This window comes from Petaurus breviceps, unplaced genomic scaffold, assembly GCF_028583685.1.
Source record: "Petaurus breviceps papuanus isolate PSGF00001 unplaced genomic scaffold, PetGlider_PUasm1.0 90740, whole genome shotgun sequence".
Taxonomy (NCBI): Eukaryota; Metazoa; Chordata; class Mammalia; order Diprotodontia; family Petauridae; genus Petaurus; species Petaurus breviceps.
Window position 1 is genome coordinate 3,009,991 of NW_027187330.1, and position 19,839 is coordinate 3,029,829.

Consider the following 19,839-nt stretch of genomic DNA (forward strand, 5'->3'; position numbering starts at 1 on the left):
TCGTGCCATAGTTTGCTTATGCCCTTGGAGCTGCCAAGATCCTGCTAGAACCATATATCCCATGTCTTAGTCTGTCTTTACACTCAGCTTTCTCCTGAAATGTTTCATCCTCTTGTGCAAGCAAATGTTCCTTGTTGCACTGCAGAAAGGTGAAAGCTACAAATGTCCAAGGTTGACATTAAAACCCCTAATTTTGCGGCACACTTCCCATAAAAATACTATCTACAGGGCTCACTAGGTTGCACAGTGAATAGAGCACTGGCCCTGGAGTCAGGAGGACCTGAGTTCAAATCCAACCTCAGACACTTGACATACTTGCTAGCCTTGTGACCTTGGGCAAGTCACTTAACCCCATTTGCCCTGCCCTCCCCCCTCCAAAAAAAAAGTACTATCTATAGCTGAAATTCACTGTGTGAGTTTCACTTGTTTTTAAGACTTTCTAGTATGGAAGTCATATGTGCTTGGAACCTTCTATAAGGCTGAGAATTGTGCTAATGTCACTTTCATTGGTCATTGTTCCCATGTATACATGTCCCCGTGGAGTAGGGAAGTACTGTAGGGAAGAATAAGATGTTCTGAATAATAATATGACAGAGATGGTGGGAGGAGGAAATATAGGAAAGATTATTCATTTGGGGAAAAGAAGGGAGGGATTTCATCTCTTGACACATGGTGAGGTATCCCTACCATATGTTTCTGAGGGTGAGGCAAGGTGAATGGGGATGTTTCGCAGACAACTGTGAATTATGATTATCATCACTTAAATCTAGAAGGTTATTGGGAATGGGCATGTCACTGAGCACTCTAGTTTTTGTATTCTTATCCTTGTCAATCTTAACCATTCCATTACACTAGTCTGCTGTCTCTCTTGGCATTTGGACGAACCCTAGAATTTTGTTGAATCTTTGCAGACAGGAAAGTTTTGAATATTTGTAAAGTCAATAAATTACTGTAAGATTGACAGGCATACCTGTCTCACTTCTTTCACCTGTAGGGTCCAAGACTATGGGGTATGCTGATCAGAAGCTGTCATTTGACATAGTTATGTGGAAGACAGCCAAATCATTTTATTACCATTTGATTAAAGTAGATGATTTTTTTAAAAGCCTATTATTACTAACTTTGGCATAATTTGAAGGTTTTTCTGTACCAGGGAAATGAAACTTATATGGGGAATTGCCAGTGAGAAGGGAAGGATTATCATATAGGGCCTTGCAAATTAGGATAAAAAATTTACTAGTTCAGAAAGCAGTTAAGTAATAAAAGCAACACCCTCCTACTAGGGAGTTACATAGATAATTAAACATGAAATAAAAGCAGTGATATTCTTTATTTCTTACCCAAGAGATGTTGTTTACTCTTAGTAAAGCCAATTTGGGCAGTGCTTGAAGTGGGAAGCAGTGTTTTCTCAAGTGCTAAATAGTCTTTCTAAAATATAGTAAAGCTCTTATCCGGTCTTTGTGGCATTTTTCTTGCAGTCATTTCAGATAATTTCAACTCAGACATTTATTAAGCACCTGCTGTGTGTAAAACAATATTCCTGGACAGTGGGAACTCAGAGACATGACAAAAACTCTATTCTCAAGAAGTGTATAGTCTAAGAGTATGGATGATCCCATCATATCTACTGAGGAAGAGGAGCTATGGTGTGGTAGATAATCTGAATTGAGTTTTCAAATATATCATAGAATATTTTTTTCAGAAGATTTACCTTCTTGTTCAAAATTTACTTTGTCTTTGAAATGAGTGTCTGGTGCACAGTGGGCACTTGATAAATCCTTATTGATTGATTGATAGTATCCTGAGCCCATACTGACTGATTGGGTCAGCAGTTGAGGAAGGCAGTTTATTAGCAGATGTCACGATGATACCTTTTGCTTACTAGAGGGATAAGTCCAGTCTTGTAAATCACAGTGATCTCCTACTGAAAAGGGGTTTCTTGCCTCTTTTATTGCAGCCTATGGATAGGGCTGTTTCAGAAACCCTGGTGAAATAGAGGGCTGCTCTAGTTTCTGGTCTTATTAGTTAGTTAGCATTTCAATCCAGTTCTTCTAGGAGAGTGATTTTCCACCTTTTTTTTCAATATCCACAGACCACCATTCCGTTCATTTTTCCCTCAAAAGCTACACCACACACTTCATTAGAGTTTGTAAGGAGTCAGTGCTGCTTTTGATGAGACACCAATGAGATGTGGCCTTTCTATTTAATAAATATCTTAAGCTGGTCCTTCTTGTCAGAAAGAAGATTCTATATCCTGTTATTGTATAAACATCAATACAATATGACCTGCTTGGAAAATATAAATGCTCATGGGCGGCCAGGTGACTCAGCGAGTAAGAGCACCGGCTCCAGTGTCAGGATGACCTGGGGATCGAATCCCTGGCTCAGATACTTAGCACCACACCCAGAAATAACTGGCCATGTAACCTTGAGCAAGTTACTTAACCCCAATTGCTTAAAAAAAAAAATAGAAATGCTCATACTTTAAGAGTCAATACTGAAAGAACAGAATTTCTTGGCTAAGTATTTTACCTACATATGAGAAAAAGAGAGAACAAATGATTGTCTCTCAGTAGCTAACCTGCCACAGATAAATACTTTTGAGTTTTTAATGTTATTTTCTTTCTGTTTAGTTTTGTTGTTTTTATGTAGTTTCTTTATGAATTTAGTTTTAACCTGGGTTCTGTACACTGAGCAGGATTTTTTCTGATTAAAATAATAATAAAACTAAAATAAAGGTGGGGAAAAGATCTTGTAGTACAATTTTATTCCTTTTTCATGTCTCTTAAATATATTAGCAATATTAAATATATTACTCCTTCCCTAAGCTCTTCCCAAGAAAAACATTTTCTGTGGACTATTGAAATCCAGGTAAGTAGTAAATAACCCTCTGGAGAGTATCTTTTTAAGGTTAAACCCTCTCTGTTTTCCTTAGTCTGGTTATTTGTAAAAGCTGAGATTTCTTGTAGCCACTATCATTTTCATTGAATCTGCTAGTTTATATTTCCCTTAAATTCTCTCAAACACTATAGCCAGAGGTCTCTCCCATACAAACTCTATATCAATATTGAGTTCTTGGGGAAGGATGAGCCAGGGTGATATGCAGGCAAGAAGTCCCAATCAGGGGATTTCTTAATAAGGATAAGTCAGTTATCCTTGAAGTAATGTGTGTGCAGGTACTGAGACAACTGGTCAGACCTGGTCACTTCCTGAAGTGGGGTAGTATTTCTATCTGTGTGTAGACAGGTCAGTAGAAATAACTAGAGTGACTGATGGATCTATAGGTGTAACCACAAGGCACTAAAGATAGTTTCATTCTATATACACTTTCTTACCCGGTTTCTGTTTAGTATACTCATAGGTACATGGTGCTTTCTTACTCACAATTGGTATTTCACCTTGGGTGGTTTATTTACTTTGGAGCAGAAAGCAGTCTGTCTCCAGTATAGTAGAGGGAGGCCCTCTGCCCTGCTGGCAGAGTTGGCTGCCTGCTGATTAGATTTCCTGGGTGCTCCTATACATTGCAGAATTAGAACACAAGGCTGGGACTCAGGGGCTGTGAGACAGACGGGTAAATTTCCCTTGTGCTATTATCAGTAAATTGTAGCTAGTTAAGTATCTTGACCATGAACTTTTCCTTAAATCTGTAAATAAGTCATGTCTGGTACCTGTTACTGGTACCAGTCTAGAAGTCTAGGTCAGAGTCCAGGCTTTCATTCCAAAATAGACAAGATAAGATGTGACTATCTAGTTGACAGGTCTGAGAGCTGTGGCCAGAAATTCATGAAAGTTAGAAGGGTGTAAGCAGAAATGTAGTCAGAGAATATAGGGATCAGCCTGCATCTGGTTTTTGAAGGGTTCAAGAGGAAACAGGTATGGAGTGGAGTTAGGAAAGTGTCTCAGGATCGGGTATAAATGGGCAAGTCAGCCCACTAGGGTAGCTAGAGTGGGACTGTTGATCCTGGGGTTGGGCTGGGTGCCTTCTGCCCTAGGTTTAAGCACCTTTGATTTGGGCACAGAAAGATTATGTGGTATACTTCAGGGTTCAAAGGGCTTATAAGACTGTTGATTCCGTGACTGACAAAAGTCTGAGTAGATCTTTGGGGAAATTCTAATGATTCTCACTTATACCCCTGAGTATGTACATAGATAGATATGTCCACTGGTTTGGTGGAATCTACAGAGTACATTTTCCCAGAACTGATTAGTTAAGAATGCACAGATATTTCTGATTTTTGATGTAGTTTTTCAAGCACTACTAAAAACTGAGCCCAGCTATTTCTTCAGAGCTGTAAACCAGTAGAGTTCATTGGACCATCATCTAGAGAGAATGAAATTATATTTTCAGCCATGTTTATGATTAGAGCAAAGCAAGTGTTGGAATTTCTTTTCAGGAGGTTTAACCTGATTGTGTATCTTAATATTACTGGGCTTCTGACCGCTGAAATATGGCTTAGATCGATGGTGGTTTGGAGAAAGCAGAACGAGGGCCATCCATCATGCAGAGGCTCCATAGAAGCTGGCTGATAATGCTGCTTTCACCAAGCAGCCATCTATCCATCCATCTATCCATCAGTAGGATGAAATGAGATTTAGCGGAACAGGCAGCAGGAACTCTGAGATATTTTCTGACCAACAGTTGCAGCCATGACTGAGGTCTGACCACAAAGTATAACACTGGGGTTTGGCGGGATGTGGAAGCCAGCACAATCTCCTTCCCGTCACTGCTAGCTTAGCAAGTGCTGCAGTATGGAGCTGTGGCAGCAGTACCTCCTGTACAGAATTAAATTGAAGCTTGAGTGAATGTGGAGCTTGAGAAAAGGGGTTGAACAGAAACATTTCAAGTAGAATTCTTCTCTTTGATTTAGAGAAGAAATAGTAGTTAGCTGATTTTCAGTTTGCTTGGGATCCTACCAAAATTTAGCCTTAAGTCCATTTCCTCCATTGGTAGAACATCTTGCAACTAAGAAACACACTGAGGATGACACAGTCTTGTCTATTAGAAATACTGGAGCCTCTGGGAAATTCTTAGGTTTCCATGAGCTGGAGGGAGTGGGGATGATAGAATGAAGGTAAATTCACCAACAATCCAAATGCTTCTTTCACCCTCGAATTTTAACCATGGTTGTTAGCAAGTAGCTAAAACTATGGAAAGGCCCAAAAGTTGAGGACAGAGGCTCTGGTGCTACTTCTGCCACTGTCTGCCACATACCTTGGACATGGCTCTTCAGCTGTCTCAAGCTTAGGTTCCTCATGTATAAATTGAGGGCATTGGACAATCATCTATGGCCCTTTTCAGCTTCTAACTGTCTGAGTCCATGGTGCTCACTGGAAATGAAACAGCCAAAATGTGAACAGGAAGAATGGAGTTGGGAAGCTAAGAAACCAATAAATAGGTTAGATAATCCATAAACTAGATAATTAGCCTCTGGATGATTGATTGTTAACTGTATCTCCTTGATTGCTGCACTATCTCATCTCTGTATTCTGAGGGTATTTATTTGATACCATTTGTTTATTCATTTACCATCTACCATGTTCTTGGTCAGTAAATGCTTCCCCCTGACCATGTCCAGTGCCCTTGACTATGTTTGTGTGTATGCCATAGCCCACTTCACAGTAAAGAACCCCGTTCTTTGTTCTGAAGTCTTCACTTTTGTTTCAGATTGGGGGGAAGGGTTGAAGGGAGCCTAATGTACCGGAGATGCCTCGGAAATGAGAGCCTTGGATGAATTCCTGGCCCTATTGATCCACCGGCAGTTTATGCATCCTGACATTCATAATCTCAGTAGGCTGCTGATGTTCCTGATTAATGGGCCCAGGGGCTGTCCATCCGTCACTTCACATTAATTACTGAAGAGGTGTTTTTCCAGTGATTTACCTGACAGCGGGCTGTGATGAATACCCCTAAACAGAGTGGGCAGTGATTAATCACAGGGCCACACCCCTCCCCCACTCTCTCTTCCCCCTAACCACAGGCCAGCATTGGGATCTGACCAAGGAGTGCCCCCTCCTCACCAGCCATCTATCTCCATAAATGCTTGTGGATGCATATTTATCGGGGCATGGGGCCTGGCAGATAGCATTCTAGTATTTGTGCCAAAGATGATGAAAAATAAATCTTTCCACCAGAAAGGGACACCTAGCAGGCTTGCGTATGGGGACAAAGAAAAGTATGGGATCTGCCTTTGTATCTCTTTTATGGAAATCTGGTAGGCAAATAGCTAGGTTCAGAATAGCAATCAGTGGAAATTCATTCAACATTCATTCACTAAGCATTGATTAAGCACCTACTATAGGTGGTTGGAGGTATGTGAGATTAAAAAAATAAAAGACATATCCCCTGTCTTACAGTCTAGTAGGGAAAAGAGAATTTCTAGGTTCTTGTGAGAACTAGAAAATAATTCTAAGTGATCTCATGTATGGAACTTTGGGGTAGAAATAGGGAACTCAGTTAAGAATTTTAGTATTCCTTTTTTTTTCTTTGTGGTTTGAGACAGGTCATTTAAATTGACCTTTTCTTCAGTTTTCCAGTTTGTAAAACATGATGCTTAGATAACTAGTTCCCTTAGTGAGCCCCTACTGGGTGCCCAGTATCATATTAGTTATCATAGAAGATTCAAAACAAATATAAAATGATCTCTGCTTTTAGAGAGCCAGTAGCATAGTTCTGGGGATAAACCTTTTATAAATAATGCTTTTAAGACATAGAAGACCTGAATGTCAAAATGGGTGATATAGATAAGTGCTGTATTAGTCAAAAAGAGAGAAAAGTCAGTGCTGGCAAAAATGGTCAGGGTAAGCTCTGAGGAGGTCACAGCATTTCAGACAGTCCTTTTGAAGGATGTTTGAGGGTTAGCCAGAAGATGGTAGGCGGTCATTTCAGAAAAGGGAACGAGTGTGGCATATTTGGAGGCTAGTAAGAAGACCATCCTGGCTAGAGCAGAGGATTTATGTTTGAGAGCAGTTGGAATCAGAGTTGGGTCCTGATTGTGAAGCACCTTGAATGGCAGTCTTAGGAGTTTGGACTTTATTCACTAGGCTGTGGGAAGTGATTGAAGGCTTTTGAATGGGGAGTAATATGATAAAAGTGGTGTTTAGGAAATATTAACTCTGTATTGATATGCACAATGTGGTGTGAAGAAGCTATAGAAGCTTAGGGTGTAGAACACCCCACATTTTGAGATTCTTCAGAATCAAAGTATCCCCTAGTTGATACAACTCCATTAGTAAAATAGATCAGGGGGCAGTGCAATGTGGTTACATGTGGAGTGGGTAATATAATTGACAGCTGACAGGTGATCACTTCTGTCTTCACTCAGGCAAAGCTCAGTAAGTCAAGGGGAGTTAAAATCAGTGACTGCAGAATTAAAGTAGGAATCTGTGGCCTCAGGTTTTAAGAAGAAAATTGATTCTGAGACTTACTGATGTAACTTCATTAAGGCTACACTAATTACTCTCTGGCCCAGACAAATCTCAAAGCTGAGAGTTTGTGTTTAAAAGGTCAATGTAGCCAGGTGTATTTCAGTAGGAACTTCTAGAGATTGGAGTTTTTGTTGAACCTTTGCAAAATATCTCCCACCTTTTCCATGTCAAATGTGGATCTCTGCTGATAAGAATGCTGTTAAAATCTGACCAATCCCCTTTCTCCTTGGAGATGATGGCAATCCAGCAATAAGCATCTAAGTATGTTAGCACAGAAATTTGAAATTTCCCTTCTTCCTAGAGCAACTGAATGGCAATGAACAATGGTTTACTTCTAATAACACCATTCCTGGGCCACAGTCCAAAACATATTCAGGCTTTGGGTGGGGAGTATGGATAAGTAAAGTGGAAGGAGAGAGAAATAGTAATGATGTAGCATGACTTTTTCTTGACTGAGCTTTCTTTTTTGGGTGATGAGAATAACAGAAAACAGTTTGCTTCCTTTGGTTTTGATTGTTAATCCTTTGGAATGCAAAAATATGCCTTTGGAATAAACCATAATTCAGAAAAGTTTAGTAGTTGCTCTTTCTGAGAAACTATTCTGTGTAGAAACTTATTCACCATATTTGTTCACCCATTTCCCCTGACATTTTACTCCCAAACAGAATGTGTAATGGTATGATTTTTTTTTAGCCTGTGCTGCTGTCAGTGACAGCCTGATTGCTCAGGACTTACACCACTGGCAACAAAGTCAGTCTCCTGAAAGGAAACCATTAAGTGCTGCCCAGGATGGGTACTTGAAAGCTCTAGCATTTTTGTTTTCTTTTGTTTTTTTTTGCCACCCCTGGCTATCCCGTGATGATATTCTAAAAAGTTTTGTTAGTGATTTTGTTTTAACATTATAGTCATTTCTTATGTATATATCACCTGTGAATACCTCCTTTGACAGTGAAGAAAAATAATCAGCACAGTGATTATACTAGCTGTGTATGCAACATTCTGAACTCATTCTGTCTCTTCCCAATATGCCAAAAGGAAGTGCTTCCTCATCTCTTCTTTGGGGCCAAGATGAGCTGTTAACAATACTCAACATTTGGCTTCATTTTAGTGTTTTTTTTTTTACTTTTTTTACTTTACATTATGTATAATGTTCTTGTGGTTCTGCTTACTTCACTTTATCAGTTTATCCAAGTCCTCTTGTGTTTCTCTGAATTCTTCATATTACTCATTTCTTATGACTCAGTAATGTTCCATTATGTTCATATACTACAATTTGTTTAGCTCTTCCCCAGTAGATGGGCACCCATTTTGTTTTCAGGTTTTTTTGCTACCATAAAAGTTATTGGTATAGATATCTTGGTATATAAGAAGTGTTCCTCTCTGTTTTTTACCTCCTTGGGATATTTACATAGTTGTAGAATCTCTGTATTGGAGAGTGTAAACATTTTATGACTTTTCTTGCTTATTTCTAAATAGTTTTCCAGCCTGGTTGGATCAGTTCACATTCACAACTCTCCCCAAAATGTTGTTTTGTATACCTGGTTTTCTGTAGCCCTTCCTGTATTGACAATTTATAACCTTTGTCATTTTTGGTAATTTGTTGGATGTGGGGTGGAACAAGGGATTTATTTAATTTGAATTTCACTTATGATTACTGATTTAGAACCGTCTTTCTTATGGTTGTGGACCATTTGTGATTTTTTCCTTTTGAAACCTTTTTATATCCTTTGACCATTTTTTCTATTTAGGAAATGGTTCTTGGTTGCTATATTTGTGTTGATTTCTTATCTGTCTTGAATATCAAATTTTATCTTATCTTTATATTCAAAATTCCTTTTTTTCCCCAACTGACAGTTTTCCATAGCTTTATTGATTTTACTCACGCAGAAGCCCTTTTATTTAATGCAGCCATATTTGTCCATTTTCTCTTTTATGATCATTTCTATACCTTGTTTACGAATTCTCTTCCTAGCTCTAATTGTGAAAAGTACTTCCTTCTATTCTCATCTATTTTTTTTTTAAATATTGTAGCCTATTATGTTTAAGTTACATTGTGGCACTATTCCTACAGATGTCAATTATTGGGACCAGCAGTGATTTAAAGGGGAAGGATCGTTTGTAGATATTTTCTTCTCATTGCTTTGGGAAGGAAAATAAATGGTGAGAATAATACTTAGTAACATTTATGGTACAGAATATGTGTCATGGGATGGAGACAGGAATAGATTATCTACAGAAATTTTTTTTAATGATCTTCTCTAGAGGGTGGTGATTAGAAGGCCAGGTTTTAGAGACTGGAAAAGTGGGTAAGGAAATATGGTTTGTTAATCTAAGACTTAGTTTTCAGTGTCAGGAATATAGGAAATAAGAAAATTCAGAGATTCTCTGGAGGAATATGCAATATTAACCTCATTCCTTGGTCTCTTTTGTTTAAGACTAATTTGAGTTACGAGTACATATACTCATTCTTGAGAGGTGGCATGGCTTAGTGCAGAGATGTCAAGCAGCAGCTGCCCCAACCAGATTAGAATGTCATTGGGAAATATTTAACAAAAGAAATAAAAATACAGTACAACATAGATAATGTTAATTTGTGGTTTTCTAAGTCAATATGGAGCCAGCAAGGTCCAGTTTCTATTTGAGTTTGATACTAGTGGCTCAGTTAGTGGATAGAGAGCTGACCTCAGAGTCTTCCTGAGTTGAAGTCTTACCCCTGACACATTCTGACTCTTGGACTTTGGACAAGTTATTTACCTCTCAATTCCTAGATCATCGCTCAGAATATAAATTAAATCAAGCAGTTAACAAACTACATTGGTAGAGAGTTTCTTTACTTGGAGTCCCTTATTCCAGTGTAATCACAGGCCTGAATAACAGTAGTCCTAGTCCTTAAATCCAGTCTGTTATATGTTTATTTAGTCTTAGAAATATTCATAGCAAATTGTGTCCCGCCTCTTTAAAATTGTACAACTTCTTTCGCTTGTTTTATAATCTGGTCCTGATTCAAACCCTTAGTTTGACCAGAGTAAATGAACTTTTGGCTCCCTCCTCCATAGCTGTGTTAGCATGTTTATACATATAAAGAAAATATCTCATGAGCCAAAGAATGAGTACTAATGGTAAATGGTTTGGAGAATGACTGTTGTGAGGAATAGCTGATGAATGGAGGCAGAGAAGAAGCATGACAACAAAGGATCTGGTAGGACATTCTAGGGTATCTCCTCTACCTTCTTCCTAGTGCCCTTATTGTCCTGATATACCCCAGCAATGCCTGTCCTTTCCTCAAACAGTTCAGTCCTGGCATCAGAGCTCTGGGGCATCATATGGACTGGAGCAACCCTGGATTTGAACCTAAGTATTTCTTGGTCAAAAGAACTTTCTTACCTTGCAGAGTTTAGACCCACCATAGGCCAGGCTCATTGTTGTTACTCAGCAGAACTAGTGAGACTTTTGGGAGAAGTCCCAAGCTTTAATGTCATCCATTCTGACTTCTAGCAGTCCTTTAGGTCTACATCTTTATGCTTTTAGTTTATAACCAGACCAACTTACCTGCTAAAATAATCTACCTCATTCTCTCTTACCTCCTTATGCTTGCAAAATGAAGGAATCCTCAGTGATCACATTTAAACAATCACAAAGGATTGTTGAAGGAAGGTCTTTTAAATGTTCAGGATACTAACTACTTGTCTTGTATACCTCAGATTCTATATGTAGATAAATGCATACTCTGGAGCAGGCCCTCATCCCCTCACCCCTGGTCCACCGCAGCAGCAGCTGGTGGTTCTCTCCTCAGTCCATTCCACCTTACACTCAGCTGCCAAAGTGATCTTCCTGGAGCACAGCTCTGCCTTTGTTACTCATTGTGAGTCCACTGTGAGCTAGTCTCATTTTTCCTTAAAAAGTATTAATACCTTCTTTGAGACTTAGTTGGCACAGGGGCCTAAAGGCCATGCTTGCTGATGCCACTTCCTCCTCCTCCTCTCTGGGTATAAAACAACCCCAAGGGAGCCACAAGAGTTGCATTCATGATTGGTGCATCAACATGGGTGAATTTGGCCCAGTAGTTGCACACAGCTTGATAAAATAGATCCTTGTTGAATATTCTTCCACCATGGCTCAGAAAATCTTTTTTGTTAAACTGATGAATGACCTTCAAGTGTCTCATTTTGTTCCCATATCAAACTTAAACTACCTGAAGACTGGCCAGAAGAACATATACCCCACTCAGTAAACTCCGCTGGCTCTTTGTGATTCCCAAGATCAAATATACAATGTTCTGTTTGACATTGAAAACTCTTTAAAGCCAGACCCCTAACTACCTTCCCAGTTTTCTTGCACTTGACTTCTCTCCAAGAACTCCACAGTCTTGCCAGCCTGGCTGGCTTTCTTACCTTTGCATATGACCCTCCATTTCCAGACTCCATGCCTTTTCACAGGCTGCTCCTTGTACCTGGAACGTTCTCCTTTCTCACCTTCTCCCAGCTTCCTTTGCTTTCTTTGAGACACATCAGATCCCACCTGATACAGAAGGCCTTTCCCATCCCTTCTCCCCCAGTGCTTTCCCTCAGAGACTACCTTCTATTTATACTGTTTCTATCTTATACATGCACAGTTCTTCATGTACTATCTCCTCGCTAAATGTGAGCTCCTTGAGGGCAGGCACCCTGTGTTTGCCCCTCTTCATGGTTACATGCTTAGCTTAGTGCTAGACACATTGTAAGCATTTAGTTGGTTGGTTGGTTGCTGTCCTTCATTCTTAAAGAGGACCAAAATGACATCACTATGCTAAAGTCAGTCTTCAACGTGTCTGACTGTGGCTGATCAGACCAATACAAGCTCAGAATGCTCTACTACAGATTGGGCACAAATAGTGAATGTGAACATTTGGGGTGGAATTTCCAAATTTGTACATCTTGCGTTTCCTTTGAGCTGTCTCAGTTGTGCTTTGCTCATAGAGCACAGCACTTTTCTCTGAGGTGGGCACCTCATGCTGAGTGGTCCTGTGCCAGTGTCTCCCATGTCACACAATCAATTCCAAAGTTCTTGAGAGAGCCCTTGACGATGCTTGTTGACTGAGTATGGTTCTTTCAACCACAGCAGATTAGGAGAAGAGGATAGTGAGTTATAGTAGTGCAGTGATAGCTACACTAACTGACAGCCGATAGTAAAGAGAGAAGGTTGAAGAATTTTATAGACAAGCATAGCTCCTCAAAGAGGCAGCTAGGTGGATCTTTGGGTAGAGTGCTGGACCTGGAGTCAGGAAGATCTGAGTGCAAATTCGGTCTCAGACACTCACCATTTGTGTGACCCTGGACAAGTCGCTTAACTTTTGTTTGCCTTAATCCACTGGAGAGAAATGACAAAGTACTCCATATTTTTAGCCAGGAAAACCCTATATGGGGTCATGAAGAGTCAGACATGACTGAACAACTGAACAACAACAGGTTGTCAGAAGCACATGATGAAGGGGGCAAGTAGCACTATGTATACCTCACAAAGTTTCTTTGGTGCTACATTGTAGTATTGCTGCATGGTTTAATAAGTGATGTTTGTAATTATGATTGAGTCATTAAGAAAACATTGAATTTATATTCAGAATATTTTGTTCAAGGAAAAGTTTTCACCAAAATGGTTAAAGTTGGATGTTTTTTAAACATTTTAAGCAATTTCCAATAGTAGTAGATAATTAGAAGTGAATTATAGAATCAGAATTCAGGTGGATTATTAACTGGAATCTCTTCTCTATAGAGTATGTCATAGATAGTGTTTGTAAGACTAGGAATAATTATATCCCATAAAAATTGCATTGACTTTACACTAGGGTTATTTGCTTAATGCCGGGACCTATTTCTAGTGCTCCGCACATCTCTTAAATTTTTTACCCATCTATTTTCAAAGTCACATGGTTGAACTATTCATAAATTTGACATTCATAGTATTTAGAGCTAAAAGGGACCTTATGTCATCTTGTCCAATACCCTTATTTTACAGATTAGGAAACTTGGAACGCAGAAAGGCTCTGGATTTGTCCAAAGTCACACTGATTTAAGTAACAGAGCTGGGATTTGAACTCAGGGTAAGTGGAATCTCTACCACTCTCTGTATATTAAGAATTAGTTCTGGGGTGGCTAGATGGAGCTCTGGCCCTGGAGTTAGGAGGACCTGAGTTCCAATGCAATCTCAGACATTTAACACTTACTAGCCATGTGAACCTGGGCAAGTCACAATCCCAATTGCCCAGCCTTCCCTCTTCCAAAAAGCAAAAAAAAAAAAAAAAGGAATTATTTCTGAATCTCCTTACATTACTTAGGGTGAGGCTAATGTTAAGTGTTTTTGCAGAGCTGCAGTTTTTCTTAGTATCACCCAAGTTCTACACCACTGAATACAGCAAGCTAAATCGTAGCAAGTTGTGTGTTAAAATAAATAAATTGTTTGATTGAAGCTTCTTTCTTGTGTCGCCTTCACTTGTCACTTTCCAGTGACTCTCCCCCTTTTTCCACCCAACCTACCCCCTCAAATAGAACTATTCTTTGTAATGAAGAAATATTTCTAAGCAAAGCAAATGACCACATTTGCTTTGTCTGGCTATGTAGATCTCATTCGCATTGTAAAATCACATCTTGACAAGAAAAAGAGGACATACTTAACCATCATTCTTCTGAAGTTTTCATTAATGCGAGTCCTGATGTCTTTTCCTTGCATTCCTATGGTCATTGTGTAGTTTGTTTTCCAAGTATTCCTGTTTACTTCACACTGCATCAGTTCATACAGGTTTTCTCAAATTTCTCAGAATTTTTTGTATTCATTGTTTCTTATGCCTCAATAATATTTCGTTATATTCACCTGACACTATTGTTTCAGCCACTTTTTAATCTATAGGCATTCACGTTGCCTTCAGTTAATTGTTAGCTACTGCAAAAACTACTGATATAAAATATTTTTAATATATGTGGGACCTTTTCCCTCCATCTTTGACTTCTCTGGGGTCCATGCCCAGGAATGGAATTATTGGTTTATTCAGCAGTTAACAAAAGGAAGTTTATTTAGCTATTGCTTAAATAGAATATGGGTTACCCTGAATGGACCTTGACCTTTCCCTTTCACTTCTTTCATATGAAAATCTGTCTCTGGTCAGGCGGGTAGAGTATGGTAACTTGAGAGCTCCCTGGAAATCCACCAAGTCTGAAGGGCCCCATGGTGAGGGGAAAGGGAAGACTTATACATCAGGGAACTAGGAAACCATGTTAATATAACCTGAGGAATATGGCGCCACAGATAGGTGGCTTCAGTTTTAGGCACCTGAACTAATCAAATTTTGGCAACAGTTTCCTTGGTTTTTAAGCAAAGAACCACCTTAACCTGCAATGGTGGAGGCAGGCTGACCTATCCCAGGAAATGGTCCAGTTTGGGTGTTTTCCTCAGGAATTAAGTCAGTGTTTGGTAATTTGGGGTTGCCTTTAACAGTCACAAACTGATCTGCTTCTCTGAGGCTGTACAACAATGAGTTTCACAGCAGAAAAGATGCTCAAATTGATCCAGTGCCTCTGAATAGTATACAAGACTATTCTCTGGAATGTAAGTGTCTGCACAACTCCAGGGTGTACATCTCATCCTAAAGTATCTTTGCAGAGAAGGCCCAGGGCAGTCTCCTGCTTCCCATAAAACCTAGAGTGTTACAAGTTACTGATTTTAAGCTATTGATCTAAAATATAATAATAAATTTTCCACAGCCTATTTTGAACAGAAGTAAGAGTGCACTACTCCTAAGCAGACATAGAAATTATTCTGTTTTTTCGAGTGTGAAATATCTCATTGTATTAACTGGTGCAAGTGCATTTATGGAAGGGTGAGTTAAGAAAACTACAGCAGAATCAGTTGTGGTTCATTAACAGATTCCATAGTTATTTAAATGTGAAGTCATATCTCTGCTGTCCAAGTAGAATCTTTCCTATTATTATGCCCCAGATGAGTGGCTCCATGGTGTATTTGGATTAAGCCAGCTTTAAAGTGAGCCTCATATGCAAACGAAAGGCACTTTTTTAGTGTCTTATTTCTGCATGAGTCTTTGAGATGTTGGGATAGAGAATCTTGATAATATAAAAATATATAGTATTGTGTATTCTCCAAGGTTTTTTGTTTTCCTCCCACAGATGCCTTTTTGAAAAAAAAAAATCTAACTAGGTTTCACATACTCTTCAGATTGCTTTTATGTTTTCCTTTCCCTTACATATACAGTTATTTATACCAATATTTCTTAAACCTTTTTAATATCTCTTATGCCCACTTAAAAAAATCTCATACCCTAGCAATTCTTGCTCCTTTTCTTTCAGTATCATATTTCAGTTCCTGCTTGTAAACTCTGTCCCTTCTTGGTTATTCACACTAGTCCTTTGTTGTTGTTGTTTCCCCCGTTAAAACATCTTTATTTAAAGTTGTGAGTTCTAAATTCTGTCCTTCTTTCCCTCCCTCCCATTTCCCCTCTCTGTGATGGTAAGCAATGAGATATAGAGTATACAGGTGCAGTTATGTAAAACATTTCCATATTAGTAATTTTGTACAAGACAACTAAAATAAAAGAAACAAAATGAAAGAAAGTGAAAAATAGCATTCTTCAATCTGTATTGAATCAATATCAGTTCTCTTTCTGGAGGTTGATAGTAAACTTCATCGTTAGTTCTTTGGGATTGTCTTGGATCATTATATTGTTGAGAATAGCTAAGTCATTCATAGTTCATCAAATAATATTGCTGTTACTGTGTATAACATTCTCCTGGTTCTATCTACTTCACTATGCATCAGTTTATGTAAGTTTTCCCAGGTTTTTCTGAAGTCATCCTGTTTGCTATTTCTTATAGCACAATAATATTCCATTACAATCAGATACCACAGCTTGTTTAGTCACTCTCTGGTTGATGGGCATCCCGTTGATTTCCAATTTTTAGCCACTACAAAAAGAGCTGCTATAGATATTTTTGTACAAATAGGTCCTTTTCCCTTTTTTGGATGTCTTTGGTATATGAACCTAGCAGTGGTATTGCTGGATCAAAGGGCATGCTATATATACATACACACACACACATATACACATATGAGAGAGAGAGACAGACAGAGAGAAGCTCTTTGAGCATAGTTCCAAATTGCTCTCCAGAATGGTGAGATCAGTTCATAACTTCACCAACAGTGCATTAGTGTCCCAGTTTCCCCACATCCCCCCCCCCCCCAGTATCCATCATTTTCCTTTGTTATATTAGCTACTCTGATAGGTGTGAAGTGGTACACCAGAATTGTTTTAATTTGCATTTCTCTGATCAGTGCACTAGTCCTTTTTAGCAGCATCTTTTGGCCCAACAACACCAATTGGAACCTGGTTCATTTATATAAATCAGTGTTGTGAAAGTGTTATTCAAGTTCCTATCTATTCAAGAACTAGCAGTATAAATTTGTTAATCATAATGATTATTTTAACAGTATTATTGTTTATAAATTAATTTTTAAGTCCCTTCCCTTTTCTGAAGACTCATAGAACATCCATCACCTCAAAGAGAACATCGTAATCTTCATTAACTCCCCTTCTCCCCTGTATAAATGCCTCAGCCTTTAAACAGCAGTGACTAGTCTAGGTGAACAAGAATGAGGAACTTAACCATGGGTTCATTCAACAAGTATTTAGTGAATGCTTGCTGTGTACTAGGTGCAGGGGGAGATAAAAAATTTAGAGAAAACATGGTTCCTGCCAATTTCTCAGCATACTATGCCCATTTTTCAAAAAAGAATTTATCAGTAACGATAAAGGGGAGAGTGTGGTATAGTGGAGAAAGTGCTGAACTTGGAGTCAGGAAGCTCTGGATGTGAGTCCACCCCAGACACTTTATAACTGCATGACTTTGGATAATTTTAATTCCTCTCTCTGAGCCTCAGTTTCCTCATCTGTAAAATAAGGGTCTTGGATCAGATGACCTTTGAGTTGCCTTTCCTATGAGCTAAGATTAAAAACATTTGGCTGGAAAGTAGCTCGTAGGAAAATACCTGGGGATTCTAGTTTATTGAAAACTCAGTGAGGCAGTGGCATGTGTGACAGGCTGTCCAAAAATTTCATTCCATTTTAGGCTGCATTAATAAAAGTACAATATCCAGTAGGAGAAAGGTGAAAGTCCCATTGTACTTGCTCCAGTCAGAGCACATCTGGAGTCTTTTGTCCTTTGATTGGTACCACTTTTAGAAAGGATATAGGCAAACAAGAACACGTGCAGAGGAGGGAAGCCACAGTGATGAGGGACTGGAAAAGCATTGTAGACACACTAGGGTTATTTACCCTAGAGAAGAAAAGACTTGTGCATGTGAGTGGGGTGGGAGGGAGACTATAAAGGCTTTCACGTTGATCATGATTATTTTGAGGGGAAGAATGAAGACCAGTAGGTAGAAGTTACAGGAATGCCGATTTTAGTTTAATATGAAAGACTCTTTTTCAACCAAAATAGAACATCCTTGTATCTGAAGGTGTTCAAATAGAGACTGAATTACTGCTTGTCAGTTATGTTGTAGAAGAGATATGCATATAGGAGTAGGACTAGGTGATTTTTAAAGTCTCTTCCCACTCTTAAGGTTATATGGTTCTATTGACTGTTATACCTGCTTTTCTGGTGGTAGAAGGACATTTGTCATCCTGGCCTGTGCTAAAAAAAACTGCAAAGACTGATTGAGATGACTGGGGAATGAATAGGTTCTGTAAGGAATCCAATTCTGAACTTGGCCAGCACAAGGAAAATATTTAAGAAAGATTTTAAGCTGGTGATCTTGGAAGAAGCAGATGCTATGACCTAGATTGCCCCAAGCAAGTAAGATTCAGAAATTTACCATGAACACCAGTTCTACCTAATGTACTTTCCATTGTTGATGAAACAATAGAAACACAGGGAAATTGACTTACCTTCCCAAAGTCACCCTGTTAATTTTGGAATTTCTAAGATTATGATTCCTAAGCTGTTGCTGTCTCCTGTAGACCAGTTAGTTCCTCAGGTTTACTGTTGTCAAATATATCATTGTTATAACATTATTAATTATGAAAAAAGACTAGTAAAAAAATGTTTGAGCTGATCAAGAGAATGTCTGTATATGTATTTAGTTTATTTGCAAGACTGCTGTAGACTTATAGATAGGAACCAAGTACAGGATTAACATCTTGTGTTTATGCATTACTTTTCCAATGGGAACCTATCATGAGAAAAAGGAAATGATTCTTCTACCTGTTTTGAGGTACTCCAGGAAAAAAAGTTTCTTTTATGTCACTGGAAGGTAATTTAAATAAACATGATTTATCACATGATTTATTTAACATAATTTATCTAGGGTCAAACAGTATTTTTAAAAACTATTTACACAGCAAGTTAATAGCCCCCACAAATATTCTTTTTCTTTTTCTTTTTGGAGGGCAACTGGGATTAAGTGACTTGCCCAAGGTCACAGGGCCAGTTTTTGTGTGTGTGTGTTAAGTGTCTGAGTCCAGATCTGAATCCAGGCCCTCCTGACTCCAGGGCCGGTGCTCTATTCACTGCACCACCTAGCTGCCCCACAAATATTCTTTATAGAGCTTTTATATCTATTATATTGCTGAAAAGGAAAGAAATGGCAATGGTGGCAGTAAACTACTAGGTGATAATTGCCTTACTTACCGTAAAGAGTCTATGGTGATTAACAGGGCTAATTATTTCAGTGTGTTTTATTACATTCCTCAGCATGATAGTGTGGATAGAGGGCTAGACTTGGAATGAGGGAGGCCTGGGTTCAGATCCTTTTTGACCTCTAGAATTTAACATCTCTTGACCACCATCCTCTTTTGGACACTTTCTCCTTTCTGGCTTTTTCTGACCCTGCTTTGTCTTGGTTGTCCTACCTATCTTAGCACTCCTCAGACTCCTTTGCTGATCCCCGAGGCTTTGTCCTGTGTCCTCTTCTCTTTCAGTACTTCTCGGCTGCTTATCTCATCAGCTTCCATGGGTTGAGTACCACCTCTATGTAGATTATTTCCAGTTGTATATATCTTGCCCTGTTCTCTCTTCTGAGTTGCAGTCCTGTATCACCAACTACCTAATGCATAGCCTATATTAGATGTCTCACAGTGCTCTCAAACCCAACACAGCTAGAGCAAAACTCACTGTCTTTCTCCCCATCAGCTCCTCTCCCCTCCAGTTTCCCTATTACTGTTAAGGAGACCATCATCATCCCAGTCACCCAGGCTCAGAATTCCAGTGTTGTCCTCAATATCTCACTTGCACTCAGCCCACATAACACATTCCATCTCTTGCCAAGTTTTGTTGTTTCCATCTTGAAAACATCTCTCATCTATTTCCCCTTTTCCTCTCTACACTCGCACAGCTACCAGTCTTGTCCAGGCCCTCATCAACAAGCATTTATTAA

At 39.0% G+C, this 19,839-nt stretch overlaps 1 protein-coding gene across 6 annotated transcripts in view; it reads left to right on the forward strand.

Moving 5' to 3' along the window:
- The window catches only part of R3HCC1L (R3H domain and coiled-coil containing 1 like), a 120,822-nt gene that overhangs the window by 38,045 nt on the left and 62,938 nt on the right, over positions 1–19,839 (forward strand). For 4 of the 6 annotated variants that reach the window (XM_069067158.1, XM_069067159.1, XM_069067156.1 and 1 more), the window contains one exon: positions 13,417–13,501. The exons of the other annotated variants lie outside the window; for them this stretch is intronic. The gene's annotated coding sequence lies outside the window, so the exon portion shown is untranslated. The remainder of the gene's footprint in view (positions 1–13,416; positions 13,502–19,839) is intronic. 6 annotated transcript variants of the gene reach the window in all.